Source organism: Haliotis asinina, chromosome 7 (genome assembly GCF_037392515.1).
Source record: "Haliotis asinina isolate JCU_RB_2024 chromosome 7, JCU_Hal_asi_v2, whole genome shotgun sequence".
Lineage (NCBI taxonomy): Eukaryota > Metazoa > Mollusca > Gastropoda > Lepetellida > Haliotidae > Haliotis > Haliotis asinina.
This window is the reverse complement of record NC_090286.1, coordinates 35420216-35444573: the sequence shown is the minus strand read 5'-3', so window position 1 is coordinate 35444573 and position 24358 is coordinate 35420216. Positions and strand designations below refer to the sequence as shown.

The 24358-nt window shown below is 43.6% G+C and overlaps 1 pseudogene; it reads left to right on the top strand.

Annotated features, from left to right (window-relative positions):
• The first annotated feature begins 654 nt into the window (after window positions 1-654).
• Window positions 655-24358, top strand: LOC137291962 (uncharacterized; annotated as a pseudogene).

The window sequence follows — 24358 nt, the reverse complement described above, 5'->3', positions numbered from 1 at the left end:
AAAGAGAAACAGAAAGCAGTTGATGTACTAACGCTAGCATTTGACCTTGCACCCCACCCATCCACACCCTTACTTTGGATTTCTTGAGATGTTGCAGTTCTTTATACTTTATACTTTATTTGGTAAGAGTTCCTCCTCTTCCACCATCCCAAAAGATATTTGTCAATTGATATATACTAGAATCATTAACAACACCTAATGAAACAATCACTAAAGGGCTAAAAAAAATTACTAAAAGATCTCCAATTAAGTTCAATATATGGGGTTGAACCACTTAGGAAACGTTGTTAATCTGCGTAAGAAAGAATATGGGGGAACAGAAGGAACTCTTTCCCTTTATTTTAATCCTATGTTATCTTTGCTGTAATACATTTATGTTCTTGTTTTTACATTGTCAATCCGCTCCTACTGAGATTTATTTATACTCAAGAGCATTCACCTAACACAGGAGACTCTGTACTTCAGGCTTGTGCAGCAGCCACGGGAAACATTGAATTTATTGAGAATTATTGTAGCATACATGTAGTTGACATTATCTTCCTCTGTGTTATATTTCAGGATGTGTGGTCATACTCCAAACAACACACAGGAAGAGGTGATGCATAGATGGAACCACAAGTATGGAACCTCTGACTCCATGGTTCACGAGGATTTCACACTCCCTAATGAAGGGCTTCCTACACTAAACATTCCTTGTTAGACATTGATAGTGTGCTGGTGTATGGCGTACAATGTAGCCATGGCCAGTGTGCTGTGTGTGGTGCTCTTTGGGATTCAAGTCATACAAGGTATTTTTTGTGAAATTGTCATTGTTGGGGACTGTTCTTCATTTATGTCTTTGTGATTTTTGTGGAAAAGCATGTACAGTGTGAATGACCCCTTAAAATATGTGTACAAAGTAAGTGACCCTGCATTGCTGACCCATCCTTTAGTATTTGTGTATAAAGTTGATGTACCTACCCCACTCTTCACCTCCCGAAGAACAAAATGGGTGACCCCCTTAAAATCCTCATCAATCCCACACAACCCCCAGCCATTATAAATGCCTGTAAAATAATGATGTCAATTCCATTTTGTTTGTTACCTGACTGATATTACAAACTTTCTTCCCTGTCTTGCAGTTTTATTGTTCCTGGTTGTGGTCATTGTTAAATATTCATGACTTTGTTTCTTTCACATTTTTATAGTTTCTAAATCATTGATCTCTTTAATATCCACTTCAATAAATATTATTAAAAGTAGAAGGTTGATTTTCCTATGATAGTGTGTGTTATGAAGAGCCCTGTCTATCTCGAACAGTTTTCTGTTACATGTACTATGACTACTGTTTCAGTTTGGGCTGTCAGTCCATGCGAAGATACACCTAACTGGGTAGGGTATTGTGGTGACAATGAAAGGACAATCTGCAGCTACCCTGCTAATGTATCAGGCAACGCATACAGCCACTGTAAGAAGACTTGCAAGATCTGCGAATCAGGTAGGTCAGTCCGAAATGTTCACTGTAACATTGAAAACAAGACTGTGCTATCATCCATTATTGGTTCCCTATAAAAGTCAGTCATGAGAATTTATTTCATTTTAAAATCCTATGACATTTGTAATTATAATTTTCTAATAAAATACCTACAAAACAAAAAACTCATTTTAGTATGTTGTTCTGAGAAAAGGATGTGTGTGTGCGTGCGTGTGTGTTCATTAACAACTTCAAGTAGAATTGTGGGAAACAATGAGTGAAAAAGACGCAATACTGTATGTATGGTTCCTTTCATTATCACACAGGCAACCAACCCAACCGATTATCAACTGACCCTTGAATTCTGGTGCTTACCGTTTGTTTTTAATCAGTATGAATAAATATGCTTCCACATACCATTGTGTAGGAACCACAACATTTAAAATTATTTGGCCTTAGCGTCTTCTTCCCGTGAACCTGGTCTTTCACACTTTGGCAGGATTGTTTCTAGCTTTTAATTTATCCAACAAATGTTTATGCTTTTCTCATTTCTTCAGGTACATACTGGCAAGTCATACTTTGAATAGTTAGTGGTATGTGGCCATTATGGCCAGCCATTATTCATTGAGAATTTGCACAGGTTTCATTATGTATCGTGCGGAAGTAGCATTATTTGTTTACTTTATATGTTATCATTCACACTCCCATATTTTGGCTTCTTCTTGTTATGTTTAGCATTTCAATATCACCCATGTGTCTCCATCAGGTATGGCTTGCATTGACTCAGCATAAAGTAAGCACTGCTGGCATTCTGGCATTGCCCTTTGGCTCAAGGGTGGGTTCAATCCATTTTCCAGCCAACGAGGTGGTTCTGGTGGGACAAAAAAAAACAAACAATGGATTTTATTCCACTTATTTCCTTGTCACCATGAAGGATAGAGGGTTCAGACTCATTCTAAATCTATAAGGGCTCAACAGGGCTGCGTCTTTCAAGATGGAGACACTGTGCTCAGTGCTCTCATCTGCTGAAGCAGGAGATTGGCTAACATCAATCAATCTAAACGATGCACACCCACATGTTCCGATGCACTCCAACTTCAGGAAGTTCCTTCAGTTCTTACTCAACAGGAAATATTATCATTTTCATATGCTCCCCTTCGATAGCACCACAGCACCAAGGGTGTTCACCAAGTTGACGTTAATTCCAGCTCAGGTCGCAAGGGCACAGGGCTAGAGAACTAGCTACTCAGCACTTACCCGACATCCTGAGTAAAGATGCCACACTTTCACTGGTGGATCATCAATCTCAAGAAATCGGAGTTAGTGCCGACATAGGATCTGATCTTCTTGGAAGTGACAAAACAGCGAGGCATTGGCTCCTTGTCTCAGGACAGTGTAGTCAAAGTTCAGAATCTCGCCCTGCAGTTATGGTCCCACTTGGATAGCTACAAACGTCTTCTCAAGACACCAGAGTGGTTACTCACACTACGAGTCACAGAGGTGGACAGACATCAGGGATTAATATTATCCAGGGAGCTCCCCATTGAGATCCTTACTGTTGCTCTCAATTCTATGATTCAATGAGCCTGCTTTGTGCACTGGTGTAGTGGCAGAGGGGATTTGTAATTCCTTAGACATGATGTTGGAGTTCCTACAGTCTCATTTGGAAGCCAATCTCGCCCTTTCAACTGTTGGGACTTACTCCACGTTTCTTTCAGCTTTTCATATACCTGTCAATGGTGCTCTTCTGGGTCAGTACCTTTTTGTACAGCATTTTTTAGCAGGTGTGGACAGGATCTGTCAAGCTTTCTGGCGGATAAGTCCCTTCATTCTCAATTCTCTGTTTCTTAATCTGTCGGCTCTACTCCTCCAGCTGTTGAGTTGGAAGGTGGCTTTCTTGTGTCAGTAAACATGGTAACAAGGTCACATTCATGCAGTGTCAGTTGATCCTGAGCCAACTGTCTTCCACAAGGATTGGGTCAGCATTTGCATGCCAGACTCTTGCCAGCACCTTCCATGTAACAGATCTGTGGTAATTTCGATGTCTTTGGTATATTGTCAAAATATACAAATTCTCATTATTTTCTGTATCATCTAACTTGCAATCTACCAAGATGCCACCTTTCAAAATTGATTGACATAATTGTTCAAGAGCAGAAATCATTTTTCCCTCATGGTTTCATCTCCCATATATGTAAATGGGTGGCAAAAAAAACATGCTGAGGGGTGTTTTTTTTATGTAATGGAAAATCAAACTTGTTATCAGAAAGTCAGTTTTACTCACTGTCAAACATTTTAACTCCGAGCATGTCACAAAACAAACCAATCATACAGCATTTAGCTCCCATTTTCACAACATGAATCAGAATACCTCTGCTTTTTATTGCTGTGTATTGTAACTGAAATGTTTAGTAAGTCATAGGCCTGAAGAACAATCCCTTCAATTTTCTTTGCAGACTTTCAGCCAGATTTAGCTGTTTTGTTACAAATGACACTTGACATGACAAATGTCCATACACATCTATGTATGTGCCCTCAGTAATACTACTCCTCTCTATAATGTTATGACATATGGTGCAGTCATCGAAGACATCAAAATTCAGTGTGCTGAGTAGCATCCTTGGGTGTACCAGAAATCAGTGATTGTTTGGTATAGCTGACCCTGGGTTTACCAGCAACATTTGATTGTCTTGTGCTTGTGAGTTTCACTGAGGTAGTTAGTATCTGACACCATGCTTTACTTTTGGTTCCCCCTCATTAAGCCAACACAAAACATGAATTAACTGGATTAGTGTTAAATCCAGACTCATTTTAACGTAGTCTAAGGCAGTGGATAGAAATGTATTTTTAACTTACCTTACCATAGGTCTTATGCATATTACCTCTAGCTTCGCTAAACGAGATCAGACAGTCGTTGATTCGCCATCCCCTCGATGGCTACCTCATGTAATCTACGAATGTAGTCACGGAAGTGACGTGATCTCTCCACTCGCGCGAGAGCGCAGAATCCAAAATTCACTTTTACCTTTAGCGTTCGTGCGAACGGACGTGTTGGTTTGCAGTTTTTTTTCCTACTGTGTGTAGTTTCAATAAAGTTGCTACTCCTTGGTAGGTATGGTTTGTATCCCCTCATTATGTATCAAAGTCAAGTCATACAAGCATTTAATGTGCTTACCTTGCTACCTCGTGTTGTTCTTTTCTCACTCAGGCATGGCTTGTCCGTGTCGTAGGTGAGAACGGTATGGCGTCCATGGGGGTAATTCATCTTGTTGGTTGTTTGCCCGTCATGTTTCTGCCCATGCTTGGTCATTTTCACTTGTGTTTTCGGTATTTATCATACCATTTTCTGCCATGAATTTCAGCGTAGCGAAGGCAGCCATTGTGGTTGTTGTTTTTCGCTGCCCCGCACTTACGGGTGTGTCTATTTTTTACGTAGGGGTGCAACTACTTTCTACATTTTTATGTAGGGGGTTTTTCTCCTAGTATTGTATCAACATGTCGTCAAGTCTTGGTTTCTTGTCTGTTACAGTTTCTGTGTATGACTCGACACTATTGTACTGTCTGCAAGGGGCAGAAGTCAGCCAAGGACCCACATCCCTGGTGTCCGGATTGTGCGTCCGCTGTTTGCTCCATCGATAATCGGTGCCTACACTGTCAAGCGTTATCTCTCGCCGATTTCAAGACCTTTTTGGCGGTTCGGAGGAAACTTTTTACGCAACGTAAGAGAAGAATGTCGTCGCCAGCGTCTTCCTTTGGATCCTTACCTGACGACCAGGATCTACCACCGCCTTCAGTACCAGTATCAACGCCTAGTGTGGGGCGCTCATCTATTACGCCGGCGCGCTCCTCTCCAGAGCCTACGCGTTCGGACGCCTTTGTAGATTTATCTCACCCGGATGCCTTATCCCATCCTGAAGTTCAGAAGCTTCTGCGATCTCTCTTGACACCGGGCGCTGCTGTACTCCCTACCTCGTTGTCTACACCTTTACCAACGACAGCGCCTAGACTTACGCCAGCGCCGTTGCCTGTACCAGCGCCTCTGCCTGTCCCGGCGCCACTGCCTGTCCCGGCGCCTTTGTTTACATCAACACCGGTGTTTTCGTCAGCGCTTATTCCGACGCCAGCGCCTATTCCGACGCCAGCGCCTGTACCAACGCCAGCGCCAATGTTGTTGCCGGACCCGGCTCCTATAACTACTTCTTATCGAATCCCCAGAGTGTCTCATACGCTGACTAAAGAAGAAATGTTACAGCGCCAGTTGGATGAAGAGCGCGCTCGTCGTTTAGAGGCTGAGCGCTCCCGGCGCAGATCTCGTTCTAGGTCCCTGAAGGGTCGGCGCTCTCGTTCTCCACACCGTAGCAGACGCCGACGCTCCCGGTCTGTTTCCCGCTCTCCAAGGCGCTCCTTAGAGGAAGACTCACGTACCAGAAGCAGACGTAGAGTGCGATCTCGGTCAAGATCACCACGACGTCTCTCTAGATCCCAGCGTTCGCGATCGCCGGAACCACTGCGGACTTCCTGCAAGGAATTTAACACTAAGAACTCTGCTTCCAACTCGAGTCAGCGACGAGAATCAACCTCTATTTCCTGGGAGGATCACGAGGAACAGTTCTTTTGTCCAGACTATGAGGAGGAACCTGGCAATGTTGGTGATAGTGATGGCACCTATCTTCCCTTAACTGCTGTCTTTGAGTGGATTGCCGACAGATTACCGGACTGTCCTTCCCCTTCTTCGGATTCAAGCAACCCGGCGTCGATTCACTTGTCTCCTGAGTTACTTATTCCACCACACCCTATGGTGGCGGATGCGGTTGCTTTGTTAGACTCGGACTTTGCGAAGTTATCCTTAAATCCAACCATCAAAGCGTCGAAGTCTAAGAAATCAGATTATAAAGTACACAGTCTGGATTTTGCCGACAACGGGGCGGTGCTAGACGATTCAATTAAGAGGTTGTCAAGCTCAACTCCGTCATCTTACAGAGTTCAGGATTCAAAGCTAGCAGCTATTGATACAGAACTGAAACGTATGCTCAAACCTATCTCGGCGCTTGCGTCAGCCACCTCCGCTGCAGCCTTGGATTTGTCAGAGGATAATGCCTCGAGGGTGGATCATTTAACTACCATTTTTGCTTGGCAAGGCAGAGTACTCCATGACCTACTTGGACATTTACGCGCGGCGCTAGCCATGACTACTACTATGCGCCGATCTGGATTTTTAGATGCTTGTTCTTGGTAAGAGGAATTTAAACGTCAACTACTTCGTGCACCATTTACGTCTAAGTTCCTCTTTGATGAAAAGATACCGACGGTGTATAAACAACATGCCGAACTTACTAACACGGAAGTGGCGCTGTCAACTTTCGAGGCCTTGGGCTCTGCATTTCGTGGCCGAACCAGGGGTAATGCCAAGAAAAGATATGTACCCAGGAATCTATCCGTTCCTCGTTTGGGAGGGGACGAGGTCGTACCAAGGACTCAGATGTCCAGCGCAAGCCTCAAGAACGCGGCAGGGATGCCCCAGCTACGTCCAGTCGAGGTAGGGGCAAGCGTCCCTACTCCGGCCGCTGAAGCCATGGACTACTACGACTGGGACCTCCCACCCCCAGTCGTACCAGTTCTTCCGACCCCTGTAGGTGGGAGACTAGGGATCTTCTGGGCCAACTGGACATTCCTGGAAGACCCGTTTGTTTGCAAGATCCTGAGAGCCGGCTACAAGCTACCACTAGCCAGAGCTCCGCCGTTGACTACCACTCCCCTGTCACGAGTGTACTCAATAGATCAACAGGTACTTATACTAGAAAACATCAACATTTTATTAACAAAACATGCTATAGAGATAGTGTCAGGACCCCATCACTCCCCGGGGTTCTATTCACCCATCTTCCTGATACCCAAGAAAGGTTCCACCAAAATGCGGATGATTCACAACATGGCAACAACCTGTATTTAGCCGAGCCCCCGCATTTCCGAATGACGTCACTGGATCAGATCCGAGCCAAGTTGTCACCCGGAGCTTGGATGGCCAGCCTAGATTTACAGGATGCTTACCTGCACGTTCCTGTATTCCCACGCCACAGGAAATCCCTGCGTTTCATATTCAACGGAGTACACTACCAGTGGCGAGTGCTGCCGTTTGGAATTTCTACGGCCCCGTGGCTTTTCACTCGGGTCACTCTGCCTGTCACCCGGTTTCTGCACCTCCGGGGGATAGACTTCGATCCTTACATCGACGATTGTTTTCTAAATCACTGCAATCCTCAGTTGCTACGCAAACAACTGGACTTCTCCACACGCCTACTTCAGCAGTTGGGATGGATTATCAATATCGAGAAGTCGCAACTGGAACCAACGCAGGAGTTAACTTTCATTGGGGGGTTGTTCCTGACTCGGCTCAATCTGGTCAGGGTCCCTCCCGATCGATGGCAGAAGATTCTCGCCTTTACGGATCGAGCTCTGTCCCTACCTCTCACCCTCAGAGAATGGCAGTCTCTGTTGGGCTTGTTGACGTCGGCGCAGGACCTCACCCTCAGAGGACGGCTTATGCTGCGCCCACTACAGAGGTTCCTATTACCATTCATTCGACAGAACGACCTCCAGTCATCATTTCTTCTACCCCCGCACCTGCATCAGTACCTCAGGTGGTGGACGGTAGAGTGGAACGTCTGCGCCGGTGTTTGTTTGACAAGCTTCAACCACGACCACGAATTGTTTGTAGACGCATCCCTCTTGGGATGGGGCGCTCACTGGAACGGCCAGACAACCTCAGGGCTGTGGTCAGACGCCGAAAGGGAGTGGCATATCAACAACCTGGAGATGCAAGCAGTCATCCTAGCGGTCCGCCACTGGCTACCGGTTCTAACAAACTCCAGACTCCTGGTAGCGTCCGACAATTCCACGGTCGTGTGGGTGATTCACAATCAGGGTACAACCAGGTCCAAACTACTTCTGGACCAGATGTTCCTGTTAGCGGATCTGGTAGACAGCAACGGCATCGTGATCGCTGCTCGTCACATTCCCGGCTGCAAAAACATTCTGGCAGACGCCCTGTCGCGCCCCGGCAAACCATCCCCGACGGAGTGGATGCTTCATCCGGACGCATTTCGCCAGATTTGCTGGCAACTCGGGAGACCACTGGTAGATCTTTTTGCCACCAGTTTCAATCACCAGTTACCAACGTACGTATCTCCCGTGCCGGATCCACAGGCGTGGGCAGTCGACGCGATGTCTCTATCATGGGAAGGCCTGGACGCATATGCGTTCGTTCCTCCAATCCTTCTCTCGGATGTAATCGCCAAGATCAGACTGACGCGGAACCTCCGACTGCTTTTGGTCGCACCTTGGTGGCCAGCCAGATCGTGGTTTCCCGATCTTCGACGGCTCGCCAGCGGAGACCCTTACAAACTTCCAGGGTGGTTGCATCTGCTTCGACATCCACACAGTCGACAGCTGCATCCGGATCCACTGCGATTCCATCTTCACGCATGGGTCATCTGCAGAGAGCATTAAAGGCTAAGGGCTACTCTGCGCACGTGGCGAACGTTATAGCTCGCGCGCATAGAGTTTCTACCCGTTCTTTATATGACGACAAATGGCGCTCTTTTGAGAATTTTTGCGCACGAAGATCTCAAGATCCCATGGCAGCATCTCCTCAGTTTGTGGCACAGTTCCTTCTCTACCTACGGAACTCTAGACATCTCAAAGGCAGTACCTTAGGCACCTATTTGTCAGCTTTGAATTCTGTCCTTGCTATCAAGTCAGATACACAGATCTCCAAGATACCGGAACTTATTGCGCTTCTCAAAGCTTTCAAGCTGGAAGACCAGAAGGCCAAGTTCCGTCCTCCAGCTTGGGATCTTAATGTTGTCCTTCAACATCTCAGAGGGCCGCCGTACGAGCCATTAGAAGAAGCCTCCTTTGAACATCTTTCCAAGAAGACGGTTTTCTTACTATCATTGGCAACAGCGGCTAGAGTCAGCGAGATCCATGCTCTTGACGTTACTCAGATCCGATTTGAACAGTCAAGACACGGACGTGTTCATTTGGGTTTGCTTTGGGATTTTGTGGCTAAGAACCAGCTTCCCGGGCAGCCTAACAGGCTATTTTCCATCCCTCCTTTGTCTACGATCCTGGGTCATCATGACTTAGAGGAGGAGCTGCTATGTCCAGTCAGGGCTCTCAGATGCTATATTAAAAGGTCAGCCTCTAGGAGACGATCCCGCAAAAGGTTATTCATTCCCTTTGCCGTGTCCTGCAAAGGCGAAGTAAACAGAAATACTATTGCCCTCTGGCTCAGATCGACTATCCTGGCGGCCTATGACGACAAGCACCTGCCTCATCCGGTAGCAAGTAACCCGCACGAGATCAGGGCCTTGGCGTCTACGATGGCTCTCCATCGGAACTGCACAGTACCGCAGATCATGGAGGGCTGTTTCTGGAGGTCATCAACTGCCTTCGCATCCCACTACTTGAGGGACTTGGCAGTTGAAGACGTGGAGGGGTTACAGTCATTTGGTCCATTGGTGGTTGCTCAGCAACTTACCCGACCATCCGCCCATTAGGTAACTACACTTCTACTTACCTTTGGTCTTAAGATTAACCTCACCCCCAGGGTGCGTCGGTTTTTCTTTGGAGTTCTATTGGGTTGCTCTTTGTCCTGTTCCAGGTATTATCCTGAGACCGTTGACATTGGCTTTCCCGAGTTCTCCTGATGCATGTGCACTGTTTGCTGAGGGATGGTCCTCCGGAGTCCACACCACCATCCATCTGTCGAAGCCATATGCATAAGACCTATGGTAAGGTAAGTTAAAAATTTATTAAAATCTAAATATTTTAGATATTTAAATACTTACCTTAACATAGGGCGATGACTCCCTCCCAACGCTGGATGCTCCTCCCCACTTTGGACTCTTCGGACCTTCCGGTTGACGGTAAAAGTGAATTTTGGATTCTGCGCTCTCGCGCGAGTGGAGAGATCACGTCACTTCCGTGACTACATTCGTAGATTACATGAGGTAGCCATCGAGGGGATGGCGAATCAACGACTGTCTGATCTCGTTTAGCGAAGCTAGAGGTAATATGCATAAGACCTATGGTAAGGTAAGTATTTAAATATCTAAAATATTTAGATTTTAATAAATTTTATGGACACACAAACCAGCTACCATGCACTTTCCTAAAGTATAGTGAGTGAATGAGTATGACTTTATGCTGCTTTTAGTGCTACTCCATCAGTAAGATGACAGGTAACACCAAAAATGGACGTCACACAATTTACATGTTTTACATTTTCAGCATGACCAGTGAGTGTAACAAGTAGGCTACCCCAACACCCAGTCTGAAGTATACAAATGTCTGAACAGTTGTACTTACATGTTGGAAGTAGTGAATTGAGCATGATGAGCGTGGTTTTGTTGCATGCCTAAGTTAAGTATAGAGCATGGTTAAAGTATATGTGGAGCAATTGGTCAGAAGTTTTGAGGACATTCTTCAGTCACTGGCAGTGAAGAAGAAGACATAGACGTGCATGTGTTTTTTCATGCATAAATTGTAACTGTGCTGCCAGTGGCAGTTGATTATGTTATTTGTGAATGATATATGTGAATTATCAAGTTACATTTCTTTATCATGTATGTCTCCAGACACAACGTGTGGTGATGGCTACTATGGTCCCGAGTGTAAGCCCTGTGTGTCTCGCTGTGACAGCAATGGCCAGTGTGATGATAAGAAGTCAGCTGAGTGTCAACAGACCTGTAAAGGTGGTTACTACGGTTTCAGCTGTAACCGAAGATGTCCCAGCAGCAACTGTGAGGTGTGCAATCGCTGGTCTGGACAGTGTGAGGGGTGTAAAGTTGGACTCTATGGTAGTAAATGCCTCAAAAGATGCTCAGAACATTGTATGGACAAAACTTGTGACATAGATAGTGGAGAATGTATTGATGGATGTGAACCAATGTGGATAGGTGAAAAATGTGATGTTAAAGAAATAATCTGTGAGAACTGCTATCTTCATAACTGTACCGATGACAAGACGTGTCTGTCTGGTTGTAAAAGTACATGGTATGGCCCCAAGTGTGACCAACAGTGCACAAAGTGTAAAAAGAAAAATTGTACCAGTTCTGGTGTCTGTCAAGCTGGATGTATTAGTGGCTTCTATGGGAACACGTGCACTGATAGCTGTAGTGAGTTTTGTGACAAGAAACGATGTAATCAGACTGGCTATTGTAACAACTGTGTGTCAGGAAGACATGGAGAAGACTGCACCTCTCTCTGTAGTCCAAACTGTGAGAGTTCCTGTTACAGAAGTAGTGGCAAATGTAGGGATTGTTCTGTTGGATGGTATGGACGGTTTTGTAACAAGTCCTGCAAGAACTGTCTGAATGGCTGTGAGAGAAAAGGGAATTGTAAAGACGGGTGCAAGCAAGGCTGGTATGGGGAAAAGTGTACCAAATCTTGCTCCAGCTGTTTTAATGGTTCCTGTGAACAAGCATCAGGACACTGTGAAAGAGGCTGTAAACCAGGATATCATGGTGCTAAGTGTGACCAGGTGTGTGGTCCACATTGTAGGGACAGTTTGTGTGACCAGACATCTGGACTCTGCATTCACTGTGAGGACACATGGTATGGGACTAACTGCACCAAGGAATGTAGTTCGAACTGCAGCAATAGTCTTTGTGTGATGGATTCAACCGGATCTCCTGAATGTACCAATGGATGTGTTGATGGGAAGAAGGGATCTTACTGTCAGAAGCAATGCCCAGATCACTGCTATAACTGCACAGATGATTCTTGTATTGTGTGCAAGGAAGGTTTCCATGGTGATGAGTGCAGAAAGACCTGTCCAGCCAACTGTGAACATGACTGTCAGAAGGACACAGGATTGTGTACATCTTGTCAAGTTGGTTTTTATGGCCCCCAGTGTATATTGTCATGTAGGTACAAATGCAAGGCATCAGACTCAGGGGATCAGTTCTGTAACTTCAGCGATGGAGCTTGCCTCAATGGCTGTAGTGACACAGTGTATGGTAGCAGTTGTGATCTGAATTGTAGTAATACTTGTAGAGATCGGACTTGTAAAGACAAAGATGGGACCTGTACTAATGGATGTGTGGATGGCTGGAAAGGTCCTAAATGCAAGACTGCATGTCCATCCAATTGCAAGTCATGTACCGAAACCACATGCACTGAATGTAAGCCAAGTTGGTATGGTGACAGATGTCGGAGAGAATGTCCAAACTGTGCTGAAGGGAACTGCAAACAACAATCTGGAGTTTGTGAGGAAGGATGTCTACCAGGATTCCATGGTTCCAAGTGTGATGCTAAGTGTTCCACAGACTGTAAACCACGTGAAGGTATAGACAATTATGTGTATTGTGATCAGAAGACAGGCAGATGTCTGGATGGGTGCACATCTGGACATTATGGTGACCTGTGTAAACGAAACTGCAGCAAAACATGTAATGCTCATGTCTGTGAGCAGAACTCTGGAAGATGTAACTATGGGTGTCAGAAAGGTAGACATGGGAACTTCTGTGACCGGAACTGTAGTTCAACTTGTGCGAGATCAAATGACAGACAGTGTATCCAGGCTGATGGTTCCTGCAACTTGGGCTGTCTGACAGGCTGGTATGGATCCCACTGCAACATGACCTGCTCAGATGGATGTTATGAAGGAGATTGTGACCAGAACTTAGGGCTGTGTATACAAGGTTGTGAGAAGGGCTTCATGGGTGGCACATGTGGCACAGGTAATTATAACATACATCTGATTGTGGAAGAAGGACTGTTCGTTTTCATTGACAAATATAGTTTGTTGTACAAAGATATTGAGTCTTTTCAGACAGAAATACCAGAAGAATATGGAAACATTTGGATGCATTATGCTGATTCAGTGCATTTTGTAACCCAAATTTGAAGACATCAGGCAAGAGGAAGACCAAGTGAACACCCTTTCATTATCCACCCTGATGATGTAGTTAGTTTAGCCAGAAACTGGAAGAAATTCCTGTTGTCATCCTTTATTTTGCTCTTCTGTCACTCTGTCTGCTCTGTTTCTAGCATGTCCGTATGGTCGCTATGGCTACAACTGCAGTGGGACATGTGGTTATTGTAGAAGCAATGCATCCTGTGACAGTATCCATGGCAACTGTTCTATGGGATGTGCAGATGGTTATGGTGGCACCCTCTGCTCTGATAGAAGTGAGTGTTCATTTGTTGTAATGTTGTCTGATTGATATTCTTTATAATCACTCAAAGAATAAAAATATGAATGTCAATATTTTCACCCCAAATCCAATATGCACACTCACTCAAGATGCCAAAGTGTCTTCAAGATTTCTGATTTACAACATTTTAATACTGTATTGTTTGGTAAATGGTGAAAGAGTGCCTCCGTTGATATTTGGATATTGTGTTCATTTTTCTTTCATTATGGGTATCAACATCACAGTAACAATGTGAGGACTGAATATGATAAACGTAGCAATAAAACTAAGTTCAATATCGATGAACTCATTCATAGCATGTGAAAATCCCATACTGTCATTGACTGTAAATAAATGAAACGAGTTCCACTGCCAACATCCTTTGTCCCCACAAACAACATTTCCTCAGTTGTAGTCAGTAAACATTTCCAGTAGCATTACTTTTATCATCGTTATCGGACAAGTTGGTAAAGTTTCTTCTGTTTCAGGGATAATAGCTCCATCACCTGGTCCGAAGAGTGCTGGACCAGACTCCCAGACCATCATTCTAGCCGCCGTGGCCATCTTGCTGATGCCATTCCTCCCCGTTATAGCTTTCCTAGTCTACAAAAGGTGAAGTAGTTTTCAAAGACTACAAAGTAGCAATGTCCGCTTTAAGACTGGAATTATAAGCAGTCTTTCTTAGTTTACTAAAGGTGAAGTCTGACATTATTTTGAATTGTTAGTCTTAGTAATGAAGTAGTGAACTGGCTCTGTGATATATTGATGCTGAATTCAGTGCGGCTTTGTTACCTCTTGAAAGAAAGGCATTGTTTCACAAATGAAGGTCTGTTGTATAACTCTGACTACAGTTCTGTGTTCTTGCATCACTATTTCTGAAGATGGTGATTGTGAAGTCAAGTGTTCACATGCGTGAGTGAATAGGGTTTTCTTCCACTTTTAGCAATAGTCCAGCAAAATCACAATATGAGCATCACAGATTGTACCCATGTAGGGATTCGAACCCGGGTCTTCAGTATGCCGAGCGAATGCTTTTATCACTAGGCTATCCTACCGCCACCGTGTGTACACGAAATACCGGAACATTGGAAAAAGTCAAAAAAGGAATGCTATCGGAGGTCACTTTTAGAAATGTCCTCCACACGTCCACCTTGAAATGTATTCGGAGCTTTTTAAAGAAATGTATTCTAACACTGGTAATCCCATTTTAAAATTTATAAGATTATAGATGCTTATTAATGGCAACATACTTACTAAGTTACAACATGTGAACGTATATTTTTCTATTGTTAATCATGCATGATCTATTTTGTGTTCTACTTTAAAGAAAAATGAAGGGGTCATTGAGACGGTTTGCCGGAGCTTCTGAGAGAGATGAACACGAATACGAGATGATATCTGGTTATTCAAGTGTGGATACCATATCTGATTATCAAGAAGGTTGTATAAACGTGTTTATATCTTCATATCAAACCTTGAATTAGATATATATCTAATCAGATAGCTTTCTAGTTGTGTTTCCTTTCTTTTATTCAAGTTAATTCATACTTTTTAAACAGAAAAACAGATTGATAAATATAAACTTTTAATTGAATACCTTGAAAACAATTATGAAAATGTTATCTTTGGGTTTGAAAGTCATGGATTATCTGCTATCGGCATTGTCCATAATGTATCAAAACATCATGGAGGTATTGTTCAGGTGTGTCGCCTTGTTCCTATAGTTTCCCCCAGGACACCGGCAAGAGGGGGACATGAAAGAACACAACACCATGGTGGAATATCACACAGAGATGGAAATGAGATCATGGACAATGACAGGGAACACTACAACGTGCCTTTGGGAACCAGGATGATGACAAGTACTCTTCTGTCCCATGTCAAGCAGCTAAGAAAGCATGACGGCTTTCATCAACAGTTCAACGTGAGTAAAAGTCAGTGTCCAAAATATATAGTTCGTATAGGTTTCTCAGCTGGTGAAGCCAGCGGGGGGCTTCCAGCCAAAAAAAAGTATTTATCAAACACACCACATCTTGATCTAAATGACCGTAGATAGAGACGCGATGGTATGTGCTCACCAGATGGATGTGAGCAGTGATTTCGACTCATCATATCAACATTTCACACTTACCCTATGCATAAAGATTCTTAATACAGTGGTTCAAGTCTTCTTTTAGAAACTGCCGTCGGGGTTATTACATGACTGCTGTGCTGCTATGAAGGAGGAAAACAGCCCAAAGAACATGTACAAAGACGTGTATGCATGTAAGTGCTCTATGTGTGAAAGGTGTCGTATGAGGAGGCCATGATCTCCGTCCGGGTTTACATGGTGAGTTGAGGAGCGCATTTCAAGTTTTATGAACTGAAACTGTGCTCTGTTTGGCACACACGCGACCCGATATGCTGCGATGGCTTTTAAAATGGAACCATGTCTCTTACATTCTTTGCCGAAAGATTGTTTCAGTGCATCTTCAAACCCATCATGTATATCTATTAATATTATCCTCTGATTTTATTGTAGCGCATCGAGCATGCACAATGCACGTGCATTATAAATGTCCATCAGTATTATTTTTGTCATTTTATGTCATTATTTTCAGACGACCAGACGCGTGTAGTTCTTGACTTGGACGAAGACCATTCAGATTATATCAACGCTAGTTTTGTCAGTGTGAGTGTTGAGAGGACGCATCACGCATGATATACAAGCGCCTTCCCCCAAGCCTATGTTTTGTAAACATTCAACTGACAGATTACAAATAATAGCAAATAAATACTATAAAACTATAGAGGTAACTGGTAATTAGCCCGTAAAAGACCTAGGCTTGAAAGAAACAAACAACAAAGAAATATGATGTTATTACTAATTGTAATTTACTATTTACTGTGTTCACATATTAGTACAAATGCTAGCTTAATTTGTTGGTTCGATGTTCAACTCCGCACTCAGCAATATTCCAGCTATATGGCGACGGCCTGGAAAAGACAATCCAATGATCAACAGCATGAGGATCGAGCTACACCACTGGGATACGATGACATGTGTCGTGCAAATCCCGATAGTCGCCTTTTAGCATGTAGTCCAACTTGCAAAATAGGCCTTGCAAGGTGCATCCTCGATATCTCCAGGGTATACGTTCAGATAAGTCACGGGAGATGCTTAGTGTACATTCTAGAACTCTTCCTAAATGAATCGAAACGTATCAACGTATTTTGGTACGATGGGCACAATGTACAGGTCACGCGCCATTACTTTACTCCATCAGCTATATGTTCGTGAAGGTAGCCTAGTGGTTAATGTGTTCGCACTTTACGCCAAGATTCCGTTTTCGGTGTTCACCAGTATTGCTGGAATATTGCTAAATTTGCATAAAACTACACTTACTCCTATATGTTCGTGAATACATGGCACATTTTAAGGATAGCAATTTCTATTTTGTTCTTTAATTTTTTCCTTCTTCTGATGAATGCTCCGGCAGTGCACTCGTCGTATATATTCTACCAGTGTGGGGAAGATAACCTGGGTCTCCGGAGGAGATGTAGGAGCAAATATTAGCTCTGAAACGACTTATAAAGAATGAAAAAGAAGATTGCATCCCTAAATCATGTCATGTATCCATTGCCATTGCAGTCGTAACTTCTAAATGCTTTTCAAAACCTTAGGTGTTCGTGGTTGTCTTTCAGGGCGTCGACGCTCCAAACAAGTTTGTTGCATCTCAAGGTAATTATCAAAGTTTTTTTAATGACTACTATATGTGCATGACAAACTGTGTATTTACATAAAAAATTACTTTTTTAGGTCCTATGAATAAAACCGTCAGTGACTTCTGGTTGATGATTTTCCAACTTCGTAGCAGCAAAATTGTTATGCTGAACAACGCAGAAGAAGGACGAGTAAGACCCTCTGTTTACTCTGTGAATATGTCAAATATCTTGGGAAAGTTGACGATTAAATATTGCCCCTTCTTTATATTAGGATTTTAAAAACCAGGATATGTTAATTTTGTTGCTACCACTGAGTAGACCTGTACGGCTAATCTCAGGGCATCTTCAACGGACATTAAATACATGTACGTTGGGTTATTGGAGAAATGTTATAGGTGGTAGTGATGATGACAATGACGATGATGATGATGATGATAATGATGATGATGATGATGATGATGATGACGACGATGACGATGATGACGATGACAATGATGACGATGACAATGATGATAGGGCAAGGGTGTGAGGTACTGGCCAGAGCATGGTTCCGGGGCAGATCGTCATGGCAATATAGAGATTGAGTGTTCATCAGAAGAGACGCTGGTGTCTTGCACAATGAGGACATTCAAGATATGTAAAATACTTCAGGTACGTGTACGTTTCATACAGTGTTCTCCCAGCCTAATCTCAGACTTCTCTGTGTAAGGGTGACATCGCTAGTAATGAACAAAATGTGTACCTTATCCACATCACTGTTTAGCGTCTACATATTTAAAGGTTGTGTCGTCTTTGCCTGTATTTCAGTGTGAGTCAAAAGCCTCTCGAACCAGGATAGTTAAACACTTCCAGTTCGCGTTCTGGCCCGACAGAGGGATACCTGCCGATGTGGCTTCTCTAGTGGCGTTCTGCTTCAAGGTCAGGAATACACCAACACACGGACAGGGGCCCACGATTGTGCACTGCAGGTTTGTCACAGCGCAGTGTTAGCGAGGAAAGGATCGAGTTTCGACGGAGGTCGTTTGGGTTTCAGTATTGGCTTTTGTAGCTGATCAGTTCAACAGGTCATCGATAAGAACAGAATTCAGACATTTAGGGATCACTTCTCTAGTATTCATCGCCATGACTTCCGGTAAAACCGCCAGTCTACCAAAGTATAACGCCTTTATACTGTGAACTTATATTGTAAGATCCGTAGAGGTAGACTTTGAATCACGATTAGACAGGTGATTCGGAAGATACTGCGTTTGACTGGCGCGTAGTTTCTGAATATACGCATTTTTATAGAAGCAATACGTTCCAGTAAGATGAGAGATTCAAAACCTCAGGAAATCTTGTTTTGCTTCATTTATGACTGAATATATGCAGCATTGGAGAAAGGGCTTGGCGGAAGGGAAATTATTGTGGTCCAAGTGCTCATCTGTTTCACAGTTTGTTAATAGTGAATCATGAGTAGGAACATTGTTTCCCAGATCTCAGAAACTGCGTAATTTGGCTGTTGTGGTATCACTGTGTGTGCTGTGAATGTATCATTGGCACAAGAAGTCACATGTCAAGATCTCACTGGGTTTCAGTGACGGTGTGGGGCGAACTGGAACCTTCCTCGCACTGTGGAACTTGATGGACGAGGCCAAGACATCAGATACAGTGGATCCCTACAGCTGTGTGAAAAGGATGAGGCATGAGAGAGTCAACATGGTGCAGACATGGGTGAGAAGACTGAGTTAAAATCCACTGAATGTCTGGCAATGCAACTGAAGCATTTAAAACATTAGCGGTTATCTATTTAGCTTAAACATTGTTAGAATGCTTGTAGCACAATCGACTTAAAGGGAAAATAGTACATTAAATGTGTCGCTATATGTTCAATATGCAGCATGTATTACGACCACATGCTACGTTACATGAGGCTGATATCGGTTAGTAGAATTGTTCTGTGGTCGTGTGCCTGTTAGTGGAATGTCTGTGTCTTATGCATTGCTGCAGTGACACGTTACCACATGATTATGTGAACATGTAGCTACACACAGATGGCGTTCAGTATGGTGCTCCAATTACAGGAACAGTACGAGTTCCTCCACCATGCGCTCATTGAGGCCCTGATGGCCGGAGGAACAACCGTTTCCATATCAGACTTTAAGACCAGCTATGACAACCTCCTACAGAACAACCCAGAAACAGGAGTTTCCAGGCTCAGAGAACAGTTTGAGGTGAGTATGTGTCACATAGTTGCTGGATGTGTTCATCTCCTGTTAGGTGAAGCATACAAACAGTTTTGTGTGCCCTAGCTTCCGTATCACAGGATCTCTGAACCAGTGTGCAAAATAGTTCCCAAATTTACTAGCCGATCGCGCACTTCATGTCTGAAAGTTACTAAAAATCAGTCCTAAATTGGAATGTTTGACACGTGTTTCAACAGTAAACTGCTAAAGTGAGGAACATTTTTGTCAGGTCATAACCTTGCATTATTTAAAAGGGACTGGAAATTTACTGGTCCCAGTGGATTTTTACTATCCACGGGCTAGCGGGCCTGTGGTCATTTCGCACAGTGCTCTGATATAGAGTAGGTGAAGATCTGTGAAAATTTTGTTGAAAACGAGTTTGGACGAATGCAATAATATTTTTGTCTCAGGAATGCGGAAAAACTGAATAAAACCGTTGTAAAAAACTAACAAATATGAAAGTAGTAATTCTTTTATATTAAGGAAGTATGCCTTGCATATTCGAGGTTTGTCTATCAAGATGTTTTATCCCGTAGACCTTGCAGTTGATGAAGCCTCCATATAGACAGAGAGATTACCGAACCGCCTTGCTGCCTGAAAATACCTCCAAGAACCGGTTCATGGACATTCTAGCGTGTAAGAGGGTGACACTTGATATAATGTATTCAAGACATATCAACCTGTACACGTTTCCTTATACATAGTGATCGTTCTTTACATATTCAGATTTACAGGCGGTTTATTTTGTCATATTATCACATTTTTTGTAGAAGTGTAAATTTGTGCCTTAAATAGGTGACAGTCATCGACCCGTCCTATCGAGCACTCCACCGGAAGGCACAGATTATATCAACGCCGTGTTTATGCTGGTATGTTAAAACCCACAGCACTAGGGTCTCGAGTGAATGAAGGAAGGTATTTACTTTCGAGGCCATTTAATGCTCAGTAATATATTGATTTCACATTTAAGTTTCAATTTCTTTCCTAATTTCATCTGTCTGCCTCGGTGCAGGGCAGTAGGTAAGTACGTAGTTCCTTTTTCGAATTCAAGATGGACTTCACACATTTGACCCCTGTGACCTAGAAAGTGGTCATATGCATCATATGTCATATTTGGGATTTCATTTTCTTAGTAAGGAACAAATTCTAATACTTTTTTGGTTGAGTCCCATCCGGGATTCGAACCCGCACCCTCAGTGCCAGGCACCTAATCGCCAGCACAAAAAGTCAGCCGCCTAGCCCGCGCAGCCACCGTGACTTCCAGAAATTACATCGGGAATCGAACCCGGGTCACTGACGTAGTTTCAACCACTAGGCTATCCAAACGCCCTAGTTCTGTTTGCATAAACATAATGTTGGATGAAAAGTGTTTCGAGAAACGGTACGTACCTATATATTTACTGAAGCGCGCTTCCATTGCCCAGGGTTACCGGAGCCCGAGGGACTTCCTGTTGACACAGACGCCGTTGCCAGACACGGTACTGGACTTCTGGCGGGTGGTGATTCAGACCGACTCACAAACCATCGTCACGCTCAACGATGACAACGACAATGCAATGGTCAGAATTTAACTCAGTATAGTGAAACATTGAGACCCATTGCTCGAAACAGACGGAATGCCGATGAGAATAGATGTTCAAATGAAATGATGCCATTTTCAGTGTGCAAATATGGGTCAAGAATGAAAGCATTCAGTTGCGAAATGCATGTCCAGAGTCGACTATTGGGATGCTGTGTGGAAAAGATCTTTTCTAGTTGATAAATGCGGCGAGACCCTTTCCATATTCATATGCCAGCTGCTCGATTCCGACCATAATATAGCATATGTTTAAGACACACCTTCAAATAGTAATGTCACAAGGTGTCACCAAACGTTAAGCCTTTCCTGCTCTAGTGGTGTCACCAACCGATAAGGCTATCCTGCTCTAGCGGTGTCACCAAGAGATAAGCCTATCCTGCTCTAGCAATATCACCAACAGATAAGCCTGTCCTGCTCTAGCGGTGTCACCGAGACGTAAGCCGATCCTGCTCTAGCGGTGTCACCAAGAGATAAGTCAATCCTGCTTTAGCGGTGTCACCAAGAGATAAGCCTCTCCTGCTCCAGCGGTGTCATCAAGAGATAAGCCTATCTTGCTCTATTGGTGTCACCAAGACGTACGCCTGTCCTGTTCTAGTGGTGTCACCAAGAGATAAGCCTATCCTGCTCTATTGGTGTCACCAAGATGTAAGCCTGTCCTGTTCTAGTGGTGTCACCAAGAGATAAGCCTATCCTGCTCTATTGGTGTCACCAAGGTGTAAGCCTGTCCTGCTCTAGTGGTGTCACCAACAGATAGGCCTGTCCTGCTCTAGCGGTGTCACCAAGAGATAAGCCTATCCTGCTCTAGCAATGTCACCAACAGATAAGCCTGTCCTGCTCTAGCGGTGTCACCGAGACGTAAGCCTCTCCTGCTCTAGCGGTGTCATCAAGAGATAAGCCAATCCTGCTTTAGCGGTGTCACCAAGATGAAAGCCTGTCCTGCTCTAGCGGTGTTGGTAATTCTTGAATATTGCTAAAAGTGGCATAAAACCGTCCTCACGTCTGCAAAATGACATGGTATTATATATACTAAGTTAACAACATTGATGTATATTCTAATACATATGGTATAAAACGCGTCAACTCTGTTCCAGGCTGTTGGTTACTACTGGCCTCAGGAATGTAGGCAGAAGGTGTTCGGGACATACCTTGTGGAGGTGCTGTAGACTGAGAACTACGAGTGTTACTCAGCCATCAAACTATCGGTCAGAGAGGATGCAAAGGTAAGACTAAACAGACTGTCGGTTACTAATGGTCAGTTTTAACTAACACTTAACAATAGGATGTTATTTTAACTGTAGTAACACCAAACGGATGAATACAAGGATAAGAGGGGCAGAGTGGGGAAATGAACTAAATAAATAATTTGCGGCCCCCCTTCCCGGCTGATAAGACATACTAATAAGAAGTTCAATGATTCGTTTCAGACCCTTCAACCCAGAAGCATCAAACTCTTCCAGTTCCATTGCTGGTCCCAGGGGCAGGCAACTCCCGAGTCTCCCTTACCCTTGTTGGCTATGACGGAAGCAGTGGAGGTGTGGCGTGAGGCAACAAACTTCAAGCCCGTCACGGTCCTGTGTTGGTTCGTAAACAAAGTCAATGACTCGAGTGATTATAGAGCAGATGATCCAGCATTTCAACAAATCTCAAAGTATTAGAATATTGTGACCGAAATACAAGTTATCGGTGTGCATTTGAACTTAATCGGATATGAAAGCATAGCGCTTTTAATAAACGTTTGTAACAAAGTTCCCGTGCTTCTGCTTGTCCCTCCATTCGCTTGATGAAGGCTGAAGCCCTGAAAACTTTTAGAGAGCGCCATTCACCCTATGACGCTGTTTCCATAAGTAGTCATGTCTCGACCAGACAACCCAGTCACTGAACATCCATCGCGACCTATGCATCAAGTAAACGCGCCTGACCACCTGATCCTGTTAGTTGCAAGGATTCGTTACAGTAGACTAGTTACATCCAAGATCTTCACGGTCTACAAGTCAGTGACATATCACCTCACTTCACCTCACCTCACCCACAGACAAACTGTAACGCAAATGGGGTTGCGCAGCATTGAGAATATGACCATACGTTGACAATGTACTTCCCTCGCTTCAGATCGAAAAATATTTTCCATGTCAAAATAAAATACCGCCACCACCAAGGGTACATTCCAATTTCCTCACTGAGTTGTGCTCTCAGATTTCGTACCCCACGGTTAATAATTACTCACGTGAAATATGTTTTATTCAACATTTTAAGCGCCACTCCTGGTATTCAGATCGTTCTTTGCCTCCTTTACCCCTATCAGCTTCCGGTTGAACTATCGAATCGGAGCGAGGAAAGTACGTTGCCAACTTTTGCTCGTTTCGCGCGCATTTACGAAGATTGGTCACTTTCTCTATGCTGCACATCCCATTTGCGCTGCAGGTTGCCTGTGCATCACCTCACCTCACCTCACCTCACCTCACCTCACCTCACCTCACCTTCAGTCGACATGATGTGATGAAATAATGCATTAAACATCCAAAAACATTACGCAATAAATTATTTCACTTTGGAGATGTACACCTTTTAGCATTGTTTAACTAGGAATGGTGTGGATAGATCCGGCCTGTTCTGTGTCCTGTCGGCCATCTTGGAAAGACTGAAGAATGACCTCAACATCAGCATTCTGCAGACCATCAACGAGATGAGACTGTGTAGACCCCAGCTGATACAGAAATTTGTAAGTCAATGATTTGTCATATATTATTAATACGACGACAAACTAAACTTTCTTGGCTGAAAATATGGATCAATATAACATCTTTAATCATACAGCTAAAATTTAAGAGATTATTTCGTATTTCCGTTCAAAGAAAGTGTAACGATTCGGTGATGCCATTATCCTAGCATGTATGTATGTATGTATGTATGCATGTATGTGTGTGTGTGTGTGTGTGTGTGTGTGTGTGTGTGTGTGTGTTTCACTGTGTTCATAAGAAGATCAGCTTTTTTGGTAACGGTGAAATAGAAACAAACAATCAGTTTGAATTAAAGATGAGTAAAATAAAAAATATTATTAATGAAATTTAATTTCATCGATGCCCATATCCCTAAATACCATCAGTTTCTGTTCGTTTTGCAGGAGCAGTTCCAGTTCTGTTACAAGGCAACAAAGGAGTATTTAGACACTTTCTCAGTGTACTCAAGTCTGATATACTGA